General features: G+C 48.7%; 1 non-coding gene across 1 annotated transcript; it reads right to left on the bottom strand.

Annotated features, from left to right (window-relative positions):
- Positions 1-5,998: 5,998 nt before the first annotated feature.
- On the bottom strand, positions 5,999-6,101 carry LOC138090027 (U6 spliceosomal RNA). Its single transcript, XR_011145851.1, has one exon. It is a non-coding gene; the product is annotated as a U6 spliceosomal RNA (small nuclear RNA).
- Positions 6,102-18,339: the final 12,238 nt, after the last annotated feature.

Here is an 18,339-nt window from a genome sequence, read left to right as displayed (position 1 = left end):
TAAACCTCCACCTCCGTAACCGACTGTCACAGTTGCCGATGATGCCAAATTGCAGCTTATTTGTAATGATATTAGACTTCTCCCTCCCCCGTGGAGAGCACCGGGATGGGCAGGCAGCCTTTGATCCCGCCTAGGTGTGTTAACACCGGAACAGCAGGGAGCCCCAGGCGATGGCTCCCAGCCCAGCCCACCCGCACCGCCTCACCACCCGCTATCTGCTCGGCCTGATGAAGGAGCTACTTGAAAGGGCTCAGGCCCTCGGTCATAGCCGCGTCAGCTGCGTTCACCGGGGAAAATGGTTTAAGGAAAACAGCGTGAGAGTCACTGGTTAATTTGAGTCAACAGTGAGTATGCGATTGGGACTTCTAATTTATATTTTGCGGCGTCTACAAACCTTCCTGCAAAGCGCCCGGGGGCGGGCAGGGCGCTTCTCTCTGCTTTTCCCGAGCTCCGAGCCCTGCCTGTGGTCCTCGCCGGGGGTGCTGCAGACCCCAGCCCACCCCTCGTAGCCCCGGGTCCCTTCCACAGGCAGCAGACCCATCTCCCAGCAGGTGGTTCCAGAGGCCGCTGTCCTGCTCCCGGTCTGCCCCCTGCCTGCTGGGCAACACGGGACCCCTGGAGGGGCATTCTTGACCACCCTCTCCTCTCGGGAGACAGGCTGACCTCCATCCGCGGAGGGCTCCCGCCCCCCGCTCACCTTGGGATTGTGTCAGGACTGAAGGGTTTTCCGGATCCCCCGGGGCCTCAGCCTGCAGGTCTGGAGCGGGGCTTGGCTTCCCTGCCAGAGACCGAAGCCGGCGTCGCCGCAGAGAGAGTCTCAGATCCGAGCGCTAGACCAGTGGTCAGTGACAAGGCCCTGGCCCTTCAGCTTTGCAGAAAAGACAGAAAATAGTGAAACCAGTATTCATTAAGAGGAAAAAAGTACAGTATGTGTGGATAGACACAGGGGCAGACTCAGGGAAAGAGCTGCTGAGTTGTGCCCTCGGGCGGTTTGAATTACTTTCAGGAGTAGCTCTCCCAGGTCTCTTTGGTCAGTTGTTGTAACTTCCCTGGTTTGCATCCATATTTGGTTTGTCTCGGATCCTCCCAAGTGGGCGCCGCATCTCTTGGCTAAGACAGATTTTACTGACCAGGGTCTGAACCCGCACCTCCTGCACTGGCAGGTGAATTCTTCACCACTGAGCCATCGGGGAAGCCTGTCTGTACAACTCCATTTTAAAAACATTTCTGAATATCACCCGTGGTGTATACAATAAAGGCATATTTTTAAAGAGTCAATAACTTAAAAATTATGGAAAATCATTGAAAATGCAATTGCTGATGTAGTGACAGCTTTGGCAGGAATTAAGGAGAATGAACCTGGGGCGAAGCTATAGACCCAGCATCGTGTGTCTGCGTGTGTGTACTCAGTCTCTCAGTCGTGTCCAGCTTTCTGCGGCCCATGGACTGTAGACTGACAGGTCCCTCTGTCCATGGGATTTCCCAGGCAAGAATACTGGAGTGGGTTGCCATTTCTTTCTACAGGGGATCTTCCCAACCCAGGGATCAAACTCGAATCTCAGCAATTTCTTTACCGCTGAGCTACCTGGGAAACCCAGATACAGTATCATATGTGAAATTAATTCATTGAATCATCCTAGGCAAACTCAGGCAAAATGAGTGGAATCCAGAAGTGGGCAAAGATATGTAGGATGTTATTAATCTGATATTTAATAAAAATAAAATATAAACTGTGTAAGGATGGCTATAGTGACATGTGTCATGAGGCAGGCCCTGGCCACGCACTCTTGCACCACACAGAGGTTACCGGTCCATTTTGAATGAGACACTTGGAAGATTTTAGTGTGTGATGAATGGAAGGAAAGAGTTCCAAATATGCTGACCTTCTCTGAGATAATCGACAATGACTAGGTTGCTACCTGGCAGAGTTAGAAAGTCTAGCCAAGACTCTTCAAGGTAAAGATAGAATCATCACATTTTATTAACTGTAGCCCATAGTTTGCATTGGGGTTTGCTCTTAGAGGTGTACATTCTTTAAATTTTGTCAAGCGTGCACTGCCGTGTGTCTACCACATTAGTATCATACTGGTTAGTTTTACTGCCCTAAAAATCCTATGCCCAGTCTATTTATCCCCCTCACTCCTCAGCCCCTGGCAACAATGACCATTTTATCGTCTCCTCGGTTTTTACGTTTTCCAAATGCCATACAGTTGGACTTGTACAGTATTGTAGCCTTTGCAGAATGGCTTCTTTCACTTAGGAATATGCATGTAAGGGTCCTCCGTGTCTTTTCATGGCTTGACGTCTCATTTCTTTTTAGGGCTGAACCATATTCCATGGTCTGGATGAACCCCGCTATTTATCCATCAGCTACTGTAGAGCACCTTGACTGCTTCCAAATTTTGGTGATTATGAATAAAGCTGCTATAAACATCTGTCTTTGTGTGGACATTAATATTCACCTCTTTTGAATAAATACCAAGGAGCACCATTGCTGAATCTTGTGGTCAGAGTATGTTCAGTGTTATTAGAAACTGCCAAACTGTCTTCCAAAGTGCCTGTACCGCTCTGCACTCCCTGTCAGCAGTGAATGGATCCTGGTCAGCATTTGGAATTGTCAGTGTTCCAGACCAGACAATGGCCATTCTTTTCTTCTTTTAAAACTTTTTATTTTGTATTGGAGTATAGCCAATTAACAGTCAATTCTAAAGGAAACCAGTCCTGAATATTCATTGGAAAGACTGATGCTGAAGCTGAAGCTCCAATACTTTGGCCACCTCATGAAAGAACTGAGTCATTGGAAAAGACCCTGATGCTGGGAAAGATTGGAGAAGGCAATGGCACCCCACTCCAGTACTCCTGCCTGGAAAATCCCATGGACGGAAGAGTCTGGTAGGCTGCAGTCCATGGGGTTGTGAAGAGTTGGACACGACTGAGCGACTTCACTTTCACTTTTCACTTTCATGCATTGGAGAAGGAAATGGCAACTCACTCCAGCATTCTTGCCTGGAGAATCCCACGGACGGGGGAGCCTTGTGGGCTGCCGTCTATGGGGTCGCACAGAGTTGGACACGACTGAAGCAGCTTAGCAGCAGCAGCAGCAGCTGAGAAAGATTGAAGGCAGGAGGAGAAGGGGATGACAGATTGTGAGACAGTTGGATGGCATCACCGACTTGACACTCATGAGTCTGAGTAAGCTCTGGGAGATGGTGATGGACAGGGAGGCCTGGCTATAGTCCATGGGGTCGCAAAGAGTTGGACACGACTGAGCGACTGAACTGATTGCCGATTTACAGCGTGGTGATAGTTTCAGGCGGGCTCAGCCATCCGTGTTCGGGTATCCGTTCTCCCCCAGACTCCCCTCCCGTCCGCCACGTAGCACTGGGTGGAGTTCCGTGAGCTGTGCAGCAGGTCCTTGCTGGTTTGACACTGGCTGTTCCAGCAGGTGTGCAGGGGAATCTCTTTCTAACTTGCGTTTCCCTGATGCCATGTGATGTGGAGCAGCTTTTCAGATGCTTCTCTGTGTGTCTTCTTTGCTCAGCAGTCTTTTAAGTCTTTGGCCCATTTTTTGATTGTGCAGATTTCTGATTGTTGACTTTCAAGTATCTTTTGTATATTTTCAATACAAACCCTCAGATATTTTTAATGACTTGATTTTGATTATTATTGGCTGCAGCTTGTGGGATCTTAGTTCCCTTACTAGGGATGAAACCCAGGGCCTCCTGCAGTGGAAACTCAAAGCCTTAACCCTTGGACCACCAGGGAGGTCCCCCTTCAGATCTGTTTTTGCAGATATTTCCTCGACTCTCTGCCTTGTCCCTTCAGTGGTTTAGCAGCGTCTCCCTCAGAGCCCATGTTTTCCGTTTTAATGAAGTGCGGCGCATCAGCTTTTCCTTTCATGGACTGTGCTGCTTTCAGTGTGGCAGCTTAAAAACTCCTTACCAAAGCAAGGTCACCTAGCTTTCTTCCTGCGTCCTCTTCTTGAAGTCTTATACGTCTGCCTTTCATATTTGGAGGCTGCCAAGGTGGTGCAGTGGTCAGGAATCCAGGAGACACTGTCAAAAGAGTGAGGAGACAAATCAGAGACTGGGAGGAAATATTTGCAAAAACATTTCTGAGGGCGAACTTCCCAAGAACCCTCACATGCCTCGAATTAGGTGATTATACTGTGGCTCATGGTTACAAGGTTAATATACGATGGTCGACTTTCCAATATACCAAGAGTGAATGATTGGAATTGAAAGTTAAAAACACAGGCATCCTTGCGTCACTTGCAGTCTTAAAGGAGGAAAATTCGGTCTTTAACCTGTAATTGTGATAGTGGCTGTGGGGTTTTGTAGATGGTCTTCATGAGGGAGAGGAGGCACCTCTCTATGCCCAGTTTGCCGAGAGATTTTATGCCACTGGGTACCGGATTTGTCCAAATCATTTTTCTGTGCCGATGGATTACTTAGCTGTTAATATGCTGGTTTGCACTGATTGACTTTTCAATATTGATCTAGCTTTGGATATTTGGAAATTCTACTTGCTCATTTTGTATACATGGCTGGATTGGGTTTGCTAATATTTTGTTGAGAATTTTTGAGTATACGTTCATGAGAGAGATTACTCCGTGTATATATATATATATATATTTTTTTTTTTTTTTGAAGAGAGAACATATTCTGGACTTTGCTGTCAGGGTAAATACTAGCTAGCCTCATAAAAGGAGTTGGCAAACATTTCTTCCTCATCTATTTTCTTGGAGAGATTGTATAAAATTTGCATTAATTCTTACTTCGAAAGAAAAGAAAGACAGTGAAGTTGCTCAGTCGTGTCCAACTCTTTGCGACCCACGGACTGTAGTCCATCACACTCCTCCATCCATGGGACTTTCCAGGCAAGAATACTGAAGTAGGTCACCGTTTCCTTCTCCAGGAGATCTTCCCCACCCAGGTATTGCACCTGGGTCTCCCACATTGTAGACAGACGCTTTACTGTCTAAGCCACCAGGGAAGTCCAATTCTTACTTAAATATTAGATAAAATTACCTTGTGAAATCATCTGGGACTGGATATTTCTAAATTCAACTTCTTTCACTGTTTTAAGACTTCTGAAGTTAAGAAGGTTATCTTTCTCATTTTGGCTGAGTTTTGGTACTTTGTGGGTTTGAGAAATGACTCCATTGTGATCAGAGAACAAATTCTGTATGATTCCAGTTTTTAAAAGTTTGCTTACATTTCAATTTTTGTTTTGCTTCTTCTGTTTAGCATTCCTCTGTTTTTCTTTTCTTGATTTCCTTTGGATTATCTCAGCATATTTTAAAATACCACTTTTATTTATGTATAACATTTTTGATCATATCATTCTATGTAGCTTTCTTAGTGGCTGTTCTAGATATTAGGACACATTTAAGTTACTTAGCATGGCCTGCTCAACATCTTAGCACTCTGAGTGAAGTATTGAATGGTTACTCCCATTTAGGTCCTTAATTCGTTCTGCTTTTAAAATAAAATTGTCTTGAGTATTTCCTCTGCACACATGGAACACTGCATCAGATAGTGTTATAATGTTTGCTTCAAGCGTCAAATCTAATTTAAGAATCTCCTGAGAAGGACAGTCTACTATCTTCACCCAGTGAATTACTCTGCTACAGCCGCCGTAACAAAATCCCACAGGCCGAGCAGCTTAAAGAACAGAAGTTCATTTCTCACAGTTCTGGAGGCTGGAGGCCAAGATCAAAGCACCAGCAGGCTGGGTTCCTGGTGAGAGATCTCTTCCTGGCTTGCAAAGGGCTGTCCTCACGTGGCCTTCCTTTGCGTGAGAGCAGCCTGGTGTCCCTTCTTCCCCAAGAACACCAGTCTTCTTGGACCAGGGCCCCATCCTTAGGTGACCTTACTTTCTTTTTAAAAGGCTCTGTCTCCAGACATGTCACATAGAGGGTTAAGGCTTCAACACAAGGATTTGGGGGGAACATAACCCAGTCCATAACACTTAAATGCTTTTTTCCTTTTCTGGAAAGAATAGCGACCACCTCGTGCATGTATGGACCATCTTGGGCAGGAGCCATGCTGGTCTTCCCTGCATTGTTCCACTTTAGTAGATGTACTGCCAAAGCGATTCTTCCAGTGTTTTCTCAAATGCTTAGACAATTCTTGTTGATTGAGCCTATTTCTCACCATAGAATCTGTCTCTCACATAGATTTTTTTCCCTTTATGACACAGATCACTTTTGAAAGCAAGTTATGAGTGTTAATAAAATCTCTTTGTCTTAGTTGACTGAATCTCAACATGTCCTTAAAACATTAAGTATAACACTTTAGAGAAACCAGTTGGTAATATGTAGGCTGAAAATCAGATAATAGCATTATAGCAATATTCAGTTCCTAAATCTGGTCGTTTTAGTGATGTTGTATAAGAAAATGACTTTTTTTACTGGGAAATACATAATAAAATATTTATGAGTAAAGGGTCATTATGTTTGTAACTTTCTCTCAAATGGTGAGCTAATAATAATATTAGCATAATTATATGTATACATATAAAAACATGTAAAAAGCAGCGTAACTTCCAAAATGAGCAGAGAAAATGAATACAGGTTATAAAGGGACAGTGGGTCAGAGACCTCAGATCTGGACGTATTTGAGAATGCTTATAAACTCTGAGATACACAAGTTCTGACTAAAACAAGGAAATAAAATATTTGGAAACTTTGAATCTGTTTTGTTGGGAGAACTGGAAGGGTAGGCCTGCTGGAGTGGGAGAGACCAGACCCTTTCTGGCAAAGACACTGGGCTGGAGACGACAGGGCACCCGTCTGGCTCCAGCACTTCGGGCCCGTGTGAGAGGAGCCGGACCCAGCAGGAAGGGCAGGCTGACCTGCTCCCGAGCCCTGGGAACAGTGATTGGCACCCGAGCATCCAAACTCACCCAGGTTCCCCTGGGCACCCTGAGTGCCAGGAAGCCTCCTTCACCAGTGTGCTTTGTACCGCAGTGCAACGCTGGGGCCCTGTGAGTAAGGAGGAAAATGGGCCCCTAGTGGGCCCCCGCCCCGGAGAGCCCCCGCCCCCCGGCCGGGCCCGGCAGTGGCGTCACACTACAGCGGGCAGACGGCCGTGCAGACCCTGTACCTGGTGCCCAGCATGCTTGCAGAACCAGCAGTGAGAGGAGCCAAGGAAGATACGGAGGAAGTCGTCAGTACTGCGCTGTATCTGAAGCACCCCATTCCTGCCTAACCAGAGAATACGAGGTCCAGCTCCACCGCTGCGCTCTGCATGAGACGCAGAGCCGTCAGAACGCGGAAAGGGAGGTCCCGGCACCGTGTGCACGCACGTCTTAAAACCGGGGAGAAGCCTCACTGAGACGTGGGTCTCAGCCACACTGGGCTGCGTTTGGAACCTTAGCCTTAAATAACAGGGAACCTTGCCCCACGCCGCCCCCGGTCCGGGTACAAAACCCACTTTGTGAGTTGTGGTGGAAATTGGAGGGCCACGCTCGGCTGTCGGGGCCGGTGAACTGTGACACGGGAGGATACTTATTAAAAAATATCTCACGTTCCTCCTAAGGGCCTTCTTTCTCGGCTTACGGAGTGGAGGGAACAGCGTGAACAGCGAGAAGCTGCGGCCCCGCGACCCCGAGGCCCGGAGCAGGTGAGCTGGGGGGGTGTGTGCCCTTCAGTCCCTGCTGGACCGCCCTCCCCCGTCCCTGCACCCGCCCCCTCAACCCCCACCCCACCTCCTCCCACCCTGGGCGCCTGTGGATTCCACCCGTTCAGCCTGAGAGAAGGCCCAAGGTGTCAGGGGTTCAAAGTGAAATTCAGTGGTGGCGAAGAAGAAAAAAACCACAGACAAATGCTTTTCTTTACCATGAGAATAGCCACAAAGCCTGGCTGAGGGCTGAGCAAAGGTTCCCTTCCCCAAGATAAAGGGGTTATCTTCGCTATCTGAAGTGCCAGCCTCAAAGCCGGATACACTGGCTCAATCTCCCAAGAGCAGGTCAAGGCCACGTTAGGATAACCTGAGCCATATTTGAGCTTCTTAGGATGCAAGTGAATTCTTGAAACTCCTGGAGTTTTGCTGCACAAACTTTCCCCTAAAGGTTTACTGTCGTTGGTTAGGAAAGCTGGCATCGGACTCTGTTTAATTCATTTATAGGTTAAAGTTTAAGGGAGTAAGCTCCAGAATCTTCCCAGGCTCAGAAAAGACCCACACCTTCAGTAAGGTCCTCCTGTGTACAAAGCACACAGGGGCGTCTGCTGGCAGTCAAATGAGGGAGTTTGAGAAGATGGTCTTCTTAGCAGCTTGTTCAGACTGTAAAATCCCATGAATATTCATGTGTAGAAATCTAGGGACCAGATTACAGCCGCCACCCCAACAGGACAAGTAAACTGGAAACACACAGACACTAATGCCTTTCACTTGTAACACAAACCTTGTCCTATAACTAATATGAAAGTGAAAGTGTTAGTCGCTCAGTCGTGTCCGACTCTTTGCGACTCTATGGACTGTAGCCCCACCAATCTCCTCCATTCATGGGACTCTCCAGGCAAGAATGCTGGAGTGGGTAGCCATTCCCTTCTCCAGGGGATCTTCCCGACCCAGGGATCCAACCTGGCTCTGCTGTGTCGCAGGCGGATTCTTTAGTGTCTGAGCCTCCAGGGAAGCCCCTCACTAACGTAGTCTATCTTGAAATCTGATTCCTTAAGCGAAGGGGTAAGTGGTAAGCAGGTGCTGTGGGACGGTCTGAAAGACGGACTCTTCCACTGGTGCTGGCTTGGTCTGGTGGACATGAAGTTAAGGGATGGCTCACGGGCTCAGCTCCTTCCTTGGCTCCAAGTGAGCCGTGCACGTCCCCACCAAGGCCTTAGGGGGCTGAAAACTCAACCCAGCGGCCCTGATTTCTGAGTCCTCCCTTCCTCCACCTTCCTGGTCCCACTTGTTTCTTGGTTTCTTTTCACCCATTTGGAATTTTCTCTAACCTGATATTCTGTCACTTGGCATTCAGTTGGTTTTATTGCTTCGTCAAAAAGTTTGTTTGGGTTTTCCCATAACATCTTATAGACAAAGCTAAATGGACTTTTTGGCCCACCCATTACTTTAGCTTTCTGACTATTTCTATGTTTTGTTTTCTGTGGGTTTTTTTTTTTTTTTTCATTTCTCCTCTTCTACACTTAGGGTGATATAATTCACATCACTATTTTTGAATTTTTAAAATGTTGTCTCGAATACTGCGCTTGATGCTACCCTTAATTACCCTGTGCTTTAGTCCGTGCAGGTCTTAGCCTGGGAGTCCGCTGTCCGTGAGATGTTTTGGCAGGCCAGTGGCATTAACGTTATCTTGTCGACTAGTTTATACCAGAAGGCCAGGGCAGGGAAGTCTAAGTATTAATATTTATAGCATACCCAGAATATTTTGACATAGATCCAAAAGCATTATAAATACAAAATTCAGAGAGTAACTGCTAGGTTTACGCAACACAGTAAACAGTGATACTGAGTCCAAGCTCGTACTAGACGGGCCAGTAACCTGAGAGACGAGTTGCTGGGGCAAAGAAAGGCGCCAAACCGAGAAGATGGTGTCCCAGAGAACCATCCTGCTTGAGTTAGAAGTCAGGCTTCTTTATACTAAAAGGGGAGGGAGGAAAGCCACATGTCTGGTGGCCCCAGGCAGCCTCCTGGGGGGGTCCCCGGCAGCCTCCTTCTGGGCTTGGCCACCGTGCTTCCTGGGAAGATATTTTAGCTCAATGCTCCTAACCTGCAAGACAAGGTTCCCAAAGGTGGGCCGCTATGTATAATCTAAACTTACAGTCAATGTCCCTTTAGAGATTAACTTGCAATAGGTTACAAAGGTTCTTCCTTATTCCAGCAGCACAGTGCACTGACTGTGTGTAACACATGAATCCCTGCACTAGAAATATAAAGAGGAGGAAGGACCCATCTTTGATAGCCTTAGACTCCAGCCTCAGAGGTAAGACACAAACAATAAAAATAAAACGTTTCTTTCAGGCCAAGATTATCTGTAAATCAGATAAGAAGGACTCTCAAAGTAAAAGGCATCTTAGTCACTTACATCAGATGTATTCCACTTCGCTCGCTAACATGGAGTTCTCCAGGAGGTAAGTCTCTTTCTAACACATACATGGATGCTCATTTTAGATAACTTTTGCACAATCACATCCATGGTGTTTTCACAGAGGTATGAAAGAACTGTCACTGCACAATATGGTACCAACACTGCTTTCCAGCAAAAGAAGCATCATGAAATCTAATCAATAAGAATTTGTTGTTGATGTTTAGTCATTAAGTTGTGGCCGATTCTTGCAGCCCCATGGGCAGTAGCCCTCCAGGCTTCTCTGTCCATGGGATTTTCCAGGGAAGAATACTGGAGTGGAGTTACTAGCATAATGTAAATCTAAAAAGCAAGCAAAAGTAACCCCTGTCCTTTGGGGTCGTCGGGACTGTAGGAGGTGGAGGTAGAGAGGAGACGAAGGGATGGTTATCTCAGAGGATTATGTAACACTTCCCTCCAGATTGCAAATTGTTAAAGCCTCTTACTGATGCAGATTTAAAATCAGCGTTGCTCCCAGCAAACATGCAGATTCTGGCAGAATGGAGCCAAGTCCAGGCACGCACCAGCAGCGACAGAGTGTGGAGCTTGGTGAGCAAGGCACCCCAGCTGGGCTCTTGGTGGGTGCAGGGTCCACCCATGCACAAGCATGGGGTTGGTGGGTGTGTGTGCTCAGCCACTCAGCCGTGTCCAGCTCTTTGTGATCCTAAGGACCGAGGCCCGCCAGGCTCCCCTGTCCGTGGGATTCTCCAGGCAAGAACACTCGAGCAGGTAGCCATGCCCTCCTCCAGGGGATCTTCCTGACCCAGGGATCAAACCCAAGCGTCCTGAGTCTCCTGCATTGGCAGGTGGATTCTTTACCTCTCTGCCACCTGGGAAGCCTGATGGGTGGATAAGGGCGACACAAAAGCAAATATTAAAAAGACACATACTTTTTTTTTTTTTCAATCAGCTCTTCAATCACTCATTTTAGTCACATAGAAAATACACTCCATGCTGTGTTGACAGTTTGATGGTAAGATGTTTAAACATCAAGGTAGGAGATAAAAATGACAAGTTATGCAGTGAGGTACGTGAAAAGGTGTTTTCACTGACATGTAATATCTAGGTTGATTTACAGCTAAACAATAGCTGTTGTAAATCTCAGAGCAGGCCTCGAGGCCGTGGGCCACATGAGTTGACGTGGCAGCTCAGTATGTCCGAAGGGCCCTGGTCCCACGTGGAGGGAGATGCTGTGCTGATCAGACGCTGGTCATGAGTGCGCGGGGGCTGCCTCTGCGCCCCTTCCCTGGGGGCGGGCTGCCTGCATGCACGCCTCTCAGCCCTCCCTCAAAATTTAGTTTTCCAGATTTTCGTATTCATAGAAGTGTCAGATGCCCAGTCGACCATTTTGTTTTAAGACATGGGACTTCCCTGGAAATCCCATGCTTAAGACTCCAAGCTTCTGACACAGAGGACATGGGTTTGATCCCTGGTGGGGGAACTTGGATCCCACATGCCGCAAGGCAACTAAGCCCGCACGCCATCAATAGAGAGGTCAGCACTCTGCACCTAGAGCAGCACAACCCAACTCATCTTTAAAAAGTAAATTAATAAAACACATTTTTCTGATTTAAACCCTCCCAACCCTGCAAAAAACAAGAACAAGACCTAGTTTCCCCTCAGCCAGTCCCTCCTATCAGGAGGCTTCCATAAGCCTCTTACCCTTCTCCGTCAGAGGGCAGACACGATGAAAACCACAGTCACAGAAAACCTGCCAGTCTGATCACATGGACCACAGCCTTGTCTAACTCAGTGAAACTATGAGCCACGCCGTGTAGGGCCACCCAAGACGGGCGGGTCATGGTGGAGAGTTCTGACAGAATGTGGTCCACTGGAAAAGGGAATGTAAACCACTTCAGTATTCTTGCCTTGAGAACCCCATGAACAGCATGAAAAGGCAAAATGATAGGATACTGAGAGAGAAACTCCCCAGGTCAGTAGGTGCCCAAATATGCTACTGGAGATCAGTGGAGAAATAACTCCAGAAAGAATGAAGGAATGGAGCCAAAGCAAAAACAATACCCAGTTGTGGATGTGACTGCTGATAGAAGCAAGGTCCGATGCTGTAAAGAGCAGTATTGCATAGGAACCCGGAATGTTAGGTCCGTGAATCAAGGCAAATCAGAAGTGGTCAAACAGGAGATGGCAAGAATGAACATCAACATTTTAGGAATCAGTGAACTAAGATGGACTGAAATGGGTGAATTTAACTCAGGTGACCATTATATCTACTACTGTGGGCAGGAATCCCTTAGAATAAATGGAGTAGCCATCATGGTCAACAAAACAATCCAAAATGCAGCACTTGGATGCAATCTCAAAAACGACAGAATGATCTCTGTTTGTTTCCAAGGTAAACCATTCAATATCACGGTAATCCGAGTCTATGCCCCGACCAGTAACGCTGAAGAAGCTGAAGTTGAACGGTTCTATGACAACCTACAAGACCTTCTAGGACTAACACCCAAAAAAGATGTCCTTTTCATGATAGGGGACTGGAATGCAAAAGTAGGAAGTCAGGAAACACCTGGAGTAACAGGCAAATTTGGCCTTGGAGTACAGAATGAAGCAGGACAAAGGCTAACAGAGTTTTGGCAAGAGAACGCACTGGTCATAGCAAACACCCTCTTCCCACAACACAAGAGAAGACTCTACACATGGACATCACCAGATGGTCAATACTGAAATCAGATTAATTATATTCTTTGCAGCCAAATATGGAGAAGCTCTATACAGTCAGCCAAAACAAGACTGGGAACTGACTGTGGCTCAGTTCATGAACTCCTTATTGCCAAATTCAGACTTAAATTGAAGAAGGTAGGGAAAATCATTAAATCATTAAGGTATGACCTAAATCAAATCCTTTATGATTATACAGTTGAAGTGAGAAATAGATTTAAGGGACGAGATCTGATAAACAGAGTGCCTGATGAACTATGGATGGAGGTTCGTGACATTGTACAGGAGACAAGGATCAAGACCATCCCCAAGAAAAAGAAGTGCAAAAAAGCAAAATGGCTGTCTGGGGAGGCCTTACAAATAGCTGAAAAAAGAAGAGAAGTGAAAAGCAAAGGAGAAAATGAAAGATATACCCATTTGAATGCAGAGTTCCAAAGAATAGCAAGGAGAGATAAGAATGCCTTCCTTAGTGATCAGTGCAAAGAAATAGATGAAAACAACAGAATGAGAAAGACTAGAGATCTTTTCAAGAAAATTGGAGATACCAAGGGAATATTTCATGCAGAGATGGGCTCAATAAAGGACAGAAATGGTATGGACCTAACAGAAGCAGAAGATATTAAGAAGAGGTGGCAAGAATACACAGAAGAATTCTACAAAAAAGATCTTCATGACCCAGATAACCATGATGGTGTGATCAGTCACCTAGAGCCAGACATCTTAGAATGTGAAGTCAAATGGGCCTTAGGAAGCATCACTATGAACAAAGCTATTGGAGGTGATGGAATTCCAGTTAAGCTATTTCAAATCCTGAAAAATGATGCTGTGAAAGTGCTGCACTCAATATGCCAGCAGATTTGGAAAACTCAGTAGAGACCACAGGACTGGAAATGGTAAGTTTTCATTCCAATCCCAAAGAAAGGCAATGCCAAAGAATGCTCAAACTACTGCACAATTGCGCTCATCTCACATGCTAGTAAAGTAATGCTCAAAATTCTCCAAGCCAGGCTTCAACAGTATTTGAAGCGTGAACTTCCAAATGTTCAAGCTGGTTCTAGAAAAGGCAGAGGAACCAGAGATCAAATTGCCAGCATCCGTTGGATCATCAAAAATGCAAGAGTTCTAGAAAAACATCTACTTCTGCTTTATTGACTATGCCAAAGCCTTTGACTGTGTGGATCACAATAAACTGTGGAAAATTCTTCAAGAGATGGGAAAGCAGACCGTCTGACCTGCCTCTTGAGAAATCTGTATGCAGGTCAGGAAACAAGAGTTAGAACTGGACATGGAACAACAGACTGGTCCCAAATAGGAAAAGGAGTACGTCAAGGCTGTATATTGTCACCCTGCTTATTTAACCTATATGCGGAGTACATCATGAGAAACACTGGGCTGGAGGAAGCAGAAGGTGGAATCAAGATTGCTGGGAGGAATATCAATAACCTCAGATATGCAGATGACACCACCCTTATGGCAGAAAGTGAAGAACTAAAGAGCCTCTTGATGAAAGTGAAAGAGGTGAGTGAAAAAGTTGGCTTAAAACTCAGCATTCAGAAAACTAAGATCATGGTATCTGGTCACATCACTTTATGGGAAATAGATGGGGAAACAGTGGAAACAGTGTTAGACTGTATTTTTTGGGGCTCCAAAATCACTGTAGATGGTGACTTCAGCCATGAAATTAAAAGACACTTACTCCTTGGAGGAAAAGTTATGAGAAACCTAGACAGCATAATAAAAAGCAGAGACATTATTTTGCCAACAAAGGTCCAGCTAGTTAAAGCTCTGGTTTTTCCAGTGGTCATGTATGGATGTGAGAGTTGCACTGTAAAAGAAGCTGAGCACCGAAGAATCGATGCTTTTGAACTGTGATGTTGGAGAAGACTCTTGAGAGTCCTTTGGTCTGCAAGGAGATCCAACCTGTCCATCTGAAAGGTAATCAGTCTTGAATATTCACTGGAAGGACTGATGTTGAAGCTGAAACTCCAATATTTTGGCCACCTCATGCGAAGAGTTGACTCATTGGAAAAGACCCTGATGCTGGGAGGGATTAGGGACAGGAGGAGAAGGGGCGACAGAGGCTGAGGTGGTTGGATGACATCACTTACTTAATGGACATGCTGGGTAAATTCCGGGAGTTGGTGATGGACAGGGAGGCCGGGCATGCTGCAGTCCATGGGGTCGCAACTGAGCAACTGAACTGACTGAACTCTTCAAAAACAGACCCATACTGTGATAATGGCAGAGAGAAGCTGAGGAGGTTTCCAAGCCTCTCCATCAGGCGAGACTTCGGAAGCCTTTGTTGGAAAAGGCTGCAGGTCGAGGGTTGGGTGCTGCCCTAATTCATCTTGATTCTGACCTGGCCTTGCTGCCGCTGTGCTCCCCACAGCCACATCCCCCGACCCCAGTCCTCCCACCAGCATGCTGCACCCCAGCGCTCTGCTTGCTGGGGAGGTGGGACAGCTGGGGACAGGCAGCCTTGGGGCCGGTGACCCCAGTTCAAGTCTTGCCGTTCAGGGCGTGGCCTCGGGCCCGGTCCGTGCTGTGTGTCCCTTGCAGCCTGAGTCCTTAGGGGGACGGTCTCAGGAAGAGAAAGGCTGTATTTGCCTCCCCAGGCAGGAGCACACGGATGCCCCGTGGGGCCCGCTGGCACCCCGCACCAGCCTCACCCTGGCCACTCAGCTGGCGTCCGGGGGCGCCCTTCTGTGACAGCCCCTCCTGTGACACCGACGATGCACCGGAGGTGTGGACGCCAGCGCCGTGCCCGGTGTCACGCAGATCTTGTCACTTCTCCCTGGATGTGTAACGGGAAGAGGAGAACTTTGTTCAAACTGGAGGCCCTCGTCTCTTCTCTAGGAACAGGCTCCGGAGCTGGCCCGGCCGGACACCACCTCGGAGCCGTTTCCGTGAAGCGACTTCACAGATCTCACAGCCTGATGACTGGGCGGAGCCCGCGGGTTCTTGGGCGAAGGAGTGGCCTTGTGGGCATTTGCAGGGAAAAGTGTCTCCCTCTCTTAGTGGCCAATTTAGGCCCCACGATTAGCATTTGAATCAGGCCGTCCTGCTGTTTTGATTGAAAAGAGAAACCCAGCCTTTGTTGTTGCAATTCAGGGGCGTAAGTGATTTTCTCCCCTCCTTTAATCAGGGCAGAGAGTTGGGGGAAATGGCGATATATACGGGGAGGGGGTGGGGGGGGGTGGGGTGGGAGGGGTGGAGGGGAAGGTGTGGTCTGGCCTCGGAAATGCAAACTCAGCTCCTGTCCCAAAGCTGAAGCTGCCGGAGACCAGCCCCTCGTGCGGCAAGTGACACTCAGCCTGGGAGACCTCCGCCCCCATTAGCCTGCTGCCCTGTCTGTCAGAGGCTGACTGGATATCTTCAAAATATTATTCTCTTGTTTGCGTTAAACCAACCCCAATAATTATGGCTTCCCAGGTGGCGCTAGTGGTAAAGAATCCGCCTGCCAGTGCAGGAGACACGGGTTTGGTGCCTGGGTCGGGAAGGCCCCCTGGAGGAGGAAAGGGCACCCACTCCAGTGTTCTTGCCTGGAGAGTCCCATGGACAGAGGAGCCTGGCGGCTGCAGTCCACAGGGTCACAAAGCGTTGGACACGCCTGAAGCAACTGAGCATGCACGCCCAGCGGGACAGACATAGCCGGGAGGTGGACAGTCCAGGCCTCCTCTCTGTTGGCTGATCCGTGGCCTGCACGCGAGGCGGGAAGGGGCAGCTCCTTGGCAGGTCCAGAGGTGACACCAGCACACCCTGGAAGCCAAGGTCCTGGGCCCAGGGAGCAATTTGCTTTTAATTTGTGTGCATAGGAGACACTCTGTTCACTTTCCTAGCGAAGAAAAGCTGCAAACTTTTAAATTGAAGAAGATGCCGGGCCAAGTTCTCAAAAGCCCTCACTTGCCTCGTTGGTTCCTTTATTTCGCTCACATTTTCTCATATTATGCGCACGCAGACATGATGATTTTGGATTCTTAGAAACACAGATGACTAAAGGCCACCCATCTGGTGAAAATAAAGGTCTTTGCTAAGTTGATGAGTTTGTAGCCAAACTCAGAGCTGAGGTCAGCAGGATGGCTTACTTCTGCACCCTGACACCCAGGCTGGGCCGCCACCCTCCAGGAAGCTCTTGGCTGCTCTTCAGGGCCTACGACTCCTGGGCCCTGAGGGTGACGGGCTTGGCGACATCCCCACGGAGCATCCGGAAAGCGAGACTGTAAAACCCTAGGAGTCACGAGAGCCTGAGGCCCAGGGGAGGGTCCTGGACCCACGGTCTCAGCTCCAGCTGGGGGGAGCCGAGGCTGCCCTGCTCTGCTCTGCACGTTCAGAGAGGAGACGCTTCTGGCCCTGCTCTGCCCCAGGTCCAGGCTCAGCACAAGGAGAAACTGCTGCCGCATCACCCTGGGCCTGCAGAGGGTATCCGAGCACACCAAGCAGCGTCTTGTCACGGGTCCAGCTGAAATATTCCCTAGCTTCCTTTCCCCACCTACTTTGGACATCTGGAGAATTCCCCTCTCTGAGACTGGGTTGACCCGTCCCCTTCACCTCCCCTTCTTGTTCACAAATCACCACTTCCAGGAAGTCCTCCAGGATGCCTCCCCTTCACTCCCGGGTTCCCACCTAAGCCAGGGCTGAAACCACCCTTCCACCAGTTGCATTCTTCAGCTGTGTGGGCTCTGTAAAGACCTCAAAGGCAGGCACCGTTTCTAATGATCATGTGTTCTCCCACAGGCCTGAGCACTTTCCCGAGGAAAGCAATTTGTCAAGCAGCTGCTCCCCAGGAGGGAGAAAGGCTGTTTGTTTCTGCCTCGGTGTTTGCGGTGTCGTGTGTACAGAAGACAAATGGCAGGCCGGGCTTTCAGACACCTGTCCCGTCCCAGCATGCGGGCACCCATGCCAGGGAACCCCACTTGCCCCCCGCTGCTGGTGCCAGCACCCCCGGAGCTCACCCCTGGGGCAGGGGGTCGGCTGCACTTTGCCAGCTGCCCCGCCTCTCCGGGAGAAGCTACTCGGGAGGGAGGATGAAATGCTGGGGGCCTAGTCTCCCACCCGGTCTAGAGTCTGTTACCTCCGAAATCAGTGACGACCCCATCACTCCGTGTTCTGGCGGAGCTGTTGTGAGACCCAGGGGAGAGGGCGTGGGGCCACTGACAGCCACGGAGCTGGGACACGTCCTTGTCACCGTCCCCGGGGGGTCTGAAACGGGCCCCACGCATAACCCTCTGGTCCCAGCGCCCCGAAGCGAATTCCCCATGAGACCACAGTCTCCTCGGCTCTGGCCTCAGCTTCCCAGGCCCTCCAGGATGCAGGTGAGAGAGGCAGATGGGACGCGGCCTGGTGACAAAGGCTGCCCCTGCTGTTAGCATCGGCAGAGAGGTGGCACCTGGTGGGACTGGCCAGGGTCTGGGCACTGGGCACGTGGGTCCCTTGTCCCTCGCAGGCCTCTGAGTCATCAGGGCTGCAGGTCAGAGAGCGGGCTCAGAGGGGACTCCCAGGGCCACAGTAGCGGGCAGCCTACCTGGGCTGAGGGTGCAGGTCAGGGGACCACATCCTCACCCGCCTCAGGGAGGC

This window comes from Capricornis sumatraensis, chromosome 13, assembly GCF_032405125.1.
Source record: "Capricornis sumatraensis isolate serow.1 chromosome 13, serow.2, whole genome shotgun sequence".
Lineage (NCBI taxonomy): Eukaryota > Metazoa > Chordata > Mammalia > Artiodactyla > Bovidae > Capricornis > Capricornis sumatraensis.
This window is presented reverse-complemented; position numbering and strand designations above follow the sequence as displayed.